Source organism: Numenius arquata, chromosome 2, assembly GCF_964106895.1.
Source record: "Numenius arquata chromosome 2, bNumArq3.hap1.1, whole genome shotgun sequence".
Classification (NCBI taxonomy): Eukaryota; Metazoa; Chordata; class Aves; order Charadriiformes; family Scolopacidae; genus Numenius; species Numenius arquata.
The window spans coordinates 52890765-52900688 of record NC_133577.1 but is presented as its reverse complement, the minus strand read 5'-3'; positions in this window follow the sequence as shown (position 1 = coordinate 52900688).

The window sequence follows — 9924 nt, the reverse complement described above, 5'->3', positions numbered from 1 at the left end:
CACTTGGGCAGGTAAGAGAGTTTAGTGGCATTAACACAGTCGTTGTTGGACCGTACAGCCTACGGGCGACAGGACGGATCCTGGTATGTCTCACTCACTGGACAGGAGAGAGTCTGTGGTGCTGCTCAGTCCTACCGTGGATCTAAGCATCTACCTGGCCAGTGCTTACCTGCCATGCATTTAAACCAGTCTTGTAAAACAATCTTGCAGATTCTGAGTAACACTTTCCCCTTGGGATGGGGGAGAGGGGAGAAGAAAACATCCGAAATGAGGCACCGACAAGACAGGGAGCATCCTTCCAACACAGAGCTCCTCCAGTAGTAGGGCTAACGCATCGCTCAAGACATCCTCTCTGGAGTCCCACACAGCAGTGCCGCTCGCGTGCCTCGGGGAAGGTCAGCAGAAAGAGGCACGGATGGCAGCAGGCAATCAAGGAAAATTGTTTAACCCTAACATCATTTCAACCTGCAGCTGGCTGGCAACCTTACCAGAGCCTGACCCGACGTTCTCGGCCCTGCAAGTGTATTGCTTAATGGTCAGGAGCTGGCGAGACTCTTATGCTTTTCCATTATAATATCTTAACAGAAAAAAAAATAATAATTATAATAATAATGAGGTGGCATTGATTTTTCTTTTCCAGGTGAAATTCCTGAGTGGCTGGCCATTAGGTTTAAATCAATAGGACCTTGATTGTCAGTGCATTTTGATGCATAGCTGAAACAAGGTCAATTGCTGTCTAGGGAAACTGAGAGACAGTTGAGGTACCCAGAGATTCTTCATCAATAAAAAGGCAGAATTAAGAGTGTTGGCAGCCACAAATGAAATTTCACGTCCTCGTGGACAAAAGAGAACCTCCCCTGGGATTTCCTCTTCCCAGTCACCGGCTGAAGGGAGTTAAATCAGATTTCCAAGGCCTTTGTAACCTGCTGCTACCCCAGTGTTGACGGGAGAATTAGACTCAAAGGCTGGGCTTCATTTCACCTACTGCAGACATTCGAGGATGTTTCTTGGGAGAAATTGATTGCAGTTATGCAAGGTGCATAGGACTGGTGGGCTCAGTCTCCCTCTGGAGTCACAATACGCCTGTAAAATACAGGGGAGACTCTCTCAGTTTAATACTAACCTTCAGGTGAGTGAAGCAACGGACAGTGGCACGTGGCAATGAGTGATGCTCAGGGCCAAAAGGCAGCAAGTGCTTATGCAGTGGCTCAGAGCCTGTGTCCTGCCTGCAGGGACTCCTTGGAGGTGGGCTCAGTCACCATCCTTTCATTAAGGGCTTTCACTGACCTGACCCAGGCCAGGCTCCCATGTCTGTGGCTCACAGGCAGGTCCTAAACTGAAGGTTGCCCCGGTTTCCAGATCCAACTGCAGCCCAGAGGATCAGATGGCAGCACGACTGAGCAGATAACCTCTGATAGACCACCTGAGGCAACTGGAGGATGCCTTCCCTGCAGGGAGCCAACATTCAGAGAGAAAAAGAGCCGCTCTCATTACCTAGGACTGCAGTCAGGTTTCAGAATGATGCTGACAGGAAAATGAAACTCATCGGAGCCCTTTAAATAAGAGCGCTGTTCACTCTGCTCCAAGATGCAGAGTTAATTTAACTGCTTTGATTCAGGTTTCATTTCTCTTTGCGCAGTTTGAATTTCTCCCCACAAATCACTCACTGGTACTCAGGCTAACCAGAAATAATTCTGCATTTTCAGACTTGAGGCTGGAACCAGAAGGGAAAACCAAGTTCAAGCTATTGACAAATAGTAGATCAAACTTCAATCTAATTTTTACCTTGGGGATTAGACTTTTTTTGCCCAGGTCTCTGGTATAAGAAGTGAAGCCATTAATTATTATAACCTTCAGTCTTTCCAATTTCTTGCACTTCTTTTCTTCTCTCTCTTTCTTGTTTTAATAAGAGGCTGCAACCACTGCCAAGATATTTAGTCTGCAATGCTGTGGTTTATTAAGCTATCACTTGTGTTACAGCAGAGCCCAGCTACAGTAGCTGCAATGAGAGCCACGCTCTGCTGGGTGCTCTGCAGACTCCCGCTATGATGACAGTGGCTGACAAGCTAATTAAGCAAAGGGTGTGAGAGGGAGACAGGCAAGCTGTAGAGAGGGCAAGGAGAGAAGAGCTAAACGCTGTGCCCCGGGCTCTGGCAGACAAGGAGCAGAAGCCAGCTCTGCTACTGCCCAGCATCCCAAAACTCCTTCGCTCTTCTGCGACCTGGCAGGACGCTGCTCTCCTCCTATGTCCATGGGGCTCTGTCCTTTGCACAGCTGTAGCACAGCCTCAGGGTGTTTCAGCCTTCTGGAGACCCCTGCCAAGCACCCAAAGTCCCATGTGAACATGCAATTCAGCTGCCTCTGAAATAGCAGGCTACAGCTGAAATGCCCCAGTCCTGTCCTCACAACAAATCAAGAGGACGTTCATCCAGGCAGACCAGATATCACCAGCCCAAAGGCCCGGTTTGTCAGCAGGAAAACTTGGAGAGGAAGGCAAGCCATGGGGAGGCAGAAGGCAGAGTCCCCATCTGCCATCAAGCCTTACAGCCATACCCACTGCCATTTCCGGCAGATCTTGCAGAGCATCAGCCAGGAGAAAGGGCTCAAAGAGCTCATGTGCCTCTATCTGAGGGTCCTGGATATAAGGAAGAATCTTTTCCCCATGAAGACAGTCAAGCATTGGAAAAGGTCACCCAGGGAGGTTGTGCAGTCTCCGTCCTTGGAGGTTTTTAAGACCCAACTGGATGAAGCTCCTGGTGTGCAACCTGGTGTGACTCCATAGTTGACCCTGCTTTGAGCATGAGATTGGTCTAGAGACCTCCTGAAGTTCCTTCAACTTGAGTTACCCTATGATGCAAATCTGTTTGCTCCTAACAGATTCCCACCTGCCTCCCATTCTCTCAACAATATATTCACTGCTCCCACATCCTTCTTCCCAACCCCTCTGTGGCTCCAAACCTAACACCAGCATGGCAAGAAAGGACAATAACCACTCTTTGCAGGGCTGTGCCACTAGCAGAAACTGAGGCAGCCCCATGGCTACCAGATTCAACAAAGTGCCACTGTGTTTGATGCTGGTTCCACCACTGCCAGCAGATAGAAAGCAGAGGGGAGAAAGATTTCTTGAAGAGCAGGCAAGACAAATGGTGAGAGCTGCAGCCTGATAGAAACCACACTGTGAGAGGTTTGGAGACTGCAGGTTTCCCTGGTGCAAGCCTTCAGGTATGAGGGACTTTTTAATCCATCCAACAGGCTTCAACATAGTTTAAAGCATTTCAAACATATAGAAATTGCAACAACAGATACGGACCTTTTGCTTGAGAGAAATCACAGGCAATGTATAGATGTGGAGAGCTGATTACAAAGTGAAATATTTAAGGAAAGGAAGGAAAAAACCTTTCCCACTTGTATTTTTCTTCTTTGATTTAGCTGGGCTCATTAAAATTGGTTTTGTTTTAAGGGAATGCTGCTATTTCAGCAGCTGAAATTCCTTTTGACCTATTAAGTAAACTACAGGGAGTTTCATAAGGCAATGCAACTAGCTTTCACTGGGAGAATTAGGAATGCATGCGTTAGTGATAGTTAAATGTTTAATTGGTAACAGTGGAAGTAAAAAGACCTCCATTCTATTTCCATATTACCAATACGCAGCAAATCCACTGTGAGGCATGGGCCTGTCCAGCCCTGAAAAGGAGGGACTCGGAGTACAGTGAAATGCCCAAGGTCACGTCAGACACGGTAGCAGAGCTGGAAATAAAATCCAGGTCTCTTGATTGCCTGTCCAGAGGTATATTTAAATGTGGAAACAATTAGCATATGCATATTAGATCTGACTGAATAATTGATTGCTTGATTCAGTCGCTGAACCAAAGAAAAGGGGGGAGAAAGAAGGAATTTCCTTGCGTTGACCTAAACCATAAAATGTTATCCCTGCAACAAAATATTTGCTTTTGAGCAGATGAAAGCACCTTGCCTGAGCCAAAATGAAATGTAATGTTTCATTTGTTCATTTTTAATTGAATGAACACGCTTTAAGTTTGCCTCAAGTTGCCTCCAATAAAAAAAATATGACACTTTCAGGCTTTTCTAGCAATTCTCCTTCCTGACTAATTTTGACAGCCTCAACTCTTTGTGGAGTTCAGTCCAAATTCACAACTTTTTCCATTTGATGACAAAATCGCACTCTCCAGCTAATAAATAACTGACCTGAATAACTGCACCTGGCTGTAATGTAAATAACCCTGGCTGTTGTGGAAGGCACCACTATAAAAACACCTTGCCATCTGCACAACTTACAGCAATTATTTTGCAAAGTGAAAGCAGTCAAAAATAAGGCTCCGTGCCTTTTTAAACGAGAAATTCATTTCACCAACGCAATCGGGGAAAGCTCAGTGTCGGGAAGCTGTCATCAGCTACCAAACTGCATCTGGACACTATGACATCTACGCATCTGGAGTGCTATGAACCAGCCTTGACCAAGTGGCTGGTGAGCTCAGTGTGAACCTATAAAACAGCTGGGTCCTGTCCTAACTCTGCATCTCCATATGATCAAAACCTTTTGTGTAGCTGCCCGACACACACTTCTCTCATGCCTTCTCCTCCACTCTGAGCCTGGCTATCCAGTAGCACACACAGCAAAGGATACCTTCGCACCAGCTGGTATCACTGGGTCCTTTGCCGCACTGCTGTTCAGAGGGTCCCCAATACCTCAGAACAGGACCACTGGACAACCCCAAATGTATCCAGCCTCACCATATCCTCCTCAGCCCTCTGCCCCCATTTCAAACTGAGGAGATTGAGTCAGCTCTGGAGCCCGTCACATAGGAAGAACATGGACATGTTGGAATGGGTCCAGAGGAGGACCACAGAGATGCTCCAAGGGCTGGAGCACCTCTCCTGTGAGGACGGGCTGAGAGAGCTGGGGTTATTCAGACTGTAGAAGAGAAGGCTCCGGGGAGACTTTATAGCCCCTTCCAGTCCCTAAAGGGGGCTACAAGAGAGATGGGGAAGGACTCTTTACAGGGAGTGTAGCGATAGGATGAGGGGGGATGGTTTTAAACTGAAAGGGTAGATTTCGATGAGATATTAGGAAGAAATTGTTTATTCCGAGGGTGGTGAGGCACTGGAACAGGTTATGGATGCCCCTTTCCTGGAGGTGTTCAAGGCCAGGCTGGATGGGGCTTTGAGCAACCTGCTCTAGTGGGAGGTGTCCCTGCCCGTGGCAGGGGGGTTGGAACTCAAGGATCTTTAAGGTCCCTTCCAACTCTAACCATTCTATGAGGAGTGATTCTTGCTTTAAAAGACGTCTCTCTCCCAACAGAAGGCCAAGCTGACATTTCTTCTCCCTCCATCCATCCTAAAAAGCTGTTCTGTAAAACTCCCTGATTATGTCCAGCGCAATAAAACTAACCTTCACAACATAATGAATAGAGAGACACAAAATGAAACAGTTCAGGTCACTACCTTCAGCAGTGTGGTCAGGCTGAAGGATCTGTTTGCCAACTCGAAGAGCAGAAAATTGTGCTGCCTTTCACTTTCAAAGCAAGTGAATACAGCTGTTCTCTGGGGTGTATAATTGCATCCTTAATTGTTCTGAGTGCCCTCACTGACAAAAGCTTCATCCAAAGTGAGTCCCATGACTCTCCTGCACGGAGGAAAGAGCAGTCCCAGCCTCTGCCCACGAGCTGCTCCAGCTTCGGGGGAAGACTTGACTTAGACCCACGCTCATCACCTGGGGCCAAAACTATTGCTCTTGTGGCTTTAACCATGACCCGTGCTTTGCAGACTGAAAACTCACGCACATCCGAACTGCTTGTTTCACTGCGTTCTAACACTTGATAGACAGGCCACATTCTCAGGTGAAAAGATGTGATGCCTCAGTTCCCTTGGTCCCTGCGCCACAGAGTCTGGATAGTTCTGGAGAGTAAATCTAAGATTTAAAGGTCTGAAAAGGACCGAGTTACTACCAAAAAATCCCTCTGCCTAATTTTAGTGATGCCTAGTGTTTCAACGGAATTAAAATTCTCCAGCCTAGAAGAAGCTACCTGAAGCTCTGCCCTGCAGAAATCTGCAGCAAAGTAAAGCCTCCCCTGCACTCAACAGAGCATCTAAATGAACCTCAGGAGGCTCACCCAGGAATATCAACATCACAGCATCACCTGGCCCTCTTGGTCTGCCTGCAGGCTGACTCCAGTGCCTCTCTTTGACCTAAAATCCCCAGTTAACCCCATTTGTAACCAAACCCAGCCAACAGACAGAAACACCCAGATGTGGCTCTGGAACTGGCCCTACAAACACGCTCAAGTCTCATTCCTGATGGGCAGCCAAGCCTCCATAGAGCCTGGTCCTTGCATACACCCTGCCCATCTGGCTCCACCAGATGTGTCCACCTTGTATGCAGGAAGCAAAGCAGGACAAGACACCCGTCTCACACTTGTTCTGCATGGAACACACCAACTGCGTGCTGTAGGCCGGGATCTGGGATATTCCTGAGGCAGGAATGATAAATAAAGAAGAGAACAGAACAGGAAAACAGCCTAGTGGCGTAGACCTGGTGCGAAATGAAGGTTTCCGTATCTCCTGCCCCAAGCAAAGCACCCCAGGGTTATAAGTCACTTTGCTAGAAAAACGCTTCTGTGATACTCTAAAATTGCTAGTGCCAGTTCATCAGGGCGAGGATGATTAGATTAAGCAGCCACTGCTGGGGCAATAAAGTCAGCCTTGCTTCATCAGGCTCTAGAAGAATTGCAGAGCCAGGAATACGCTGTGGGACAAAAGCTTTACAGAATAAGTGATTTAGACATAGCGAAACTGGTAGCTGTAAGCAGATAGGGCAGGCAGGGAAACAGTGAAAAGTAGCGTCAGTGGGCGTAGATTGACCTTTACAGACCTTTCTTAACTCAGTGCCCATCCCTCCTTGTAGAAATCAGAGTTGAAATGAATAATGGGGCCCATTAGACCACGGTATTGCCAGAGCCTGAAGCAAAATCCTATATCCTCTTCCTTCTGGAAGGATAAGCGATATAGGAGCTAAGAGGTTTCTATATGGGAGGCACAGGCATTTGGCTGGCAGCACAGCAACTCAATGTTGCCTCTGGGATCTTGCAAGCCACATGCAGTGGGGAGAAGGGAGATGGTTTTGTTGCAGAGCGCACAAGAATAGGAGGTGGAAGGCAGGTGGGTGGCATGGGGACACCACACAGTGGGAGAGGGCTGGATCAGCCATTGCATGCAGAGGGCAGCTGCCGCAGGAGATGTCCTAAAGAAGCACACTGAGCACAGCTGTCCTGCAGGACCTGACACCAAGCTGGATGTCTCATGGGACCTAGGATGGGCAGGTCCCCCTTCAAGGAGCTGAACTCTTTAATTATGCCATGATAGACTTCTGAGCAAATTATCCAGTTGCAAGCACCATTTCAGAGATCTTCGTTCTCCCTGGAGATTTTTAAGGGGTCTGAGCACTCAATCAAAGCATATAAACCCCATTAAACCTCTGCTCAAATTATGCCGACTTGATGTGAACAGTCAGTTCATTCTTCTCGTGCCTCACTGAACTAAAGTCTTGGAGCTTAAGGACAGAAATACTTTACAGCACGGATTTGGATGGATGGCTAATGAGGGAACTTTACACATTCAGGTTTTATATAGATACATACACATAGATACATATCTGCAAGGATGCCATATATAAAATTGGGAGTGCTAAAGGCATGCATGGACTCACACCTCTCATGTACTGCACCACTATTTTAAAATGCAGTCTTTGCTGGTGCAATGAAAATAACCAGATCTTGTCACCCTTCCGATATTATGACATCACATTCAAAGCACAAAATCTTCTGATTCTCAGGTGCTACAAGTTGGACCGGCTCCACCTGAATCCTCAGGGTCACAGACATTTACATCTGCTGAGGAGCATTTTGCTCTCATTGCTCAAAAAGGAGTTTCCAACTTTTACTAGAGAAAGAGTATTCACAAATGTTTGTTTCGATAGCCAGAGGATGTGTATTCAGACATGAGCAGATACACACTCACACACTTACACACAGACACTATTCATTCACGTTTGTCAAAGCGAAGTCACTGAACACGCAGAGTATTTTCCTCCAGTTTAAATCCCTGCGGTTCTTCTCCTTTTTTTTTTTTTTTTCCTAATGGCACTGTACAAACAATAACCTGTTAAAAGTTGAGTCTTCAAAGTGAAGAAAATAAAATTTGGAAGTCCCACTACGTAATCTTCAATCTTAATAACCACATAGGCAGTATTAAAAACTCTCCTGGGCAGAAGCATTTATAGCTTTCTGCAGATATGAATTTGCAGTAGAGAGAAAGACAAAAAACCTTATCCAACTGTGCGGCACCTTTTCTCTAATACTATCCTTAGAAGCAAAAGCATTTTGAATCTGGAAAGCAGCGCTCACCAAGTTAAATGTGTTGTGGTGGTGCCTGTATACACGAGTACTGCATTACATCTGCATTTGTATAACGAAGAGCCTCCCTGTGCATTTGAGATTTATTCCAGAGTGTATGGCACCAGTGGTGTGAGATGTCTGCTTGCCCACTTAATAAAAGGAAACTTCATTTAATTCCTACAAATGCATTCATCCTACGTACTCCCTGGCATGATCTGTAGTTACCAAACTGCCAATAAAATGTCACCTTGGCCAATAAAATACGAAGTGGCTTATTCTTTGGAGCGAGGTAATTTGAAACTAATATGAGAGCATCTAAATGCAGCTACTTTGAAGATGATAGCTCATTAACTATAATTAAGAGCAAGTCATTTAAATACATGAATGTAGAAAAGTGCATTCTCTGCTCTGACTGCATTTTATAATACACAATAATCCCCCTGAAAGTACCAGTTAACTCATCTTCTCGGGTTTAAGAATATCAAAGCATCTTTTAATTGTTGTTAATGCCCTGTTTACGAGGGATTAATGACTAATTATTTGTGATTTGAATATTTAATCTCCCTGGAAAGTTTAGATCTTTTTTTGGCTTCTTTCTCTCTCATTACATGCTGAGGCTGCAGCCTCACCCTCCAGTTATTTTGAAGACACAGTTCAACAGATTGCTCTCCAGTGCAACTCCTGCCACTAGGTAGCTCCATCTTCTTAGGGGGGGATGAAACCCACCACCACCACCCCACAGACCTTTGCACCTCTCCTCCTGCAGCGTACTCTGGACCAGTGAGCACTACCAGTCCTGTTCCAGAAAGGCTTGCACTCCTGCAGTGCCAATTCCAGAAAGGTCTCACTGCGTTTCCCAGCCTCTTCCTACCAAAGGGTTCCCAAAGGATACCTGACCCAGAAGGATGGGACAGGCATAGGGGGCTTACCCAAGGTCACCCCCCTCTGCCACTGAATAGCTGGGACCGCTCCTGTCTCCTCACCTTAACCATCCCTCTCTCCAACTTGCCTGTCGCTGCCCGCAAACTAAAGGATGGGAAGGAAAAGAAATTCAATCGGGCGCCTCTTGAGCAGGGTGTTAAGGGGAGAGGGGGCAGCTGTGGCTCCCTGCCACCTGCCCCCCGGCTTGGCTTCTGTCCCGGAGCCGGCCAGGGGCCATGCACCCCCCCGCACAGCCCCTCTCCCCCGCTCCCAGGGCAGAGGCTGCCCCGGACCGATGGGATGGCCGGGTGCTGGGAGGGAAAGATGCTCGGCCACAGTGATCTGGAGGGGATTTCTGGGGAAGGGAAAGGAAAAGGAGAACCCCACAGTCAGTTTCTCTTCCAGTGCTCCCAATCCAAACCTTGCCGAGGCACTAGAAAAGCCTGATCCCTTCCCTGACCCCCCGCCGGGCGGGCCGTGCAAGACCGGGCGTGCTAATTTCGGCTCTCGGCAGGGCACCGGGGAAGCACCGCTGCGCTGCGGACATCCCCCCCTCCCCCCCCCCCGCTCCGGGCTGCCTGGCGCGGGCAGC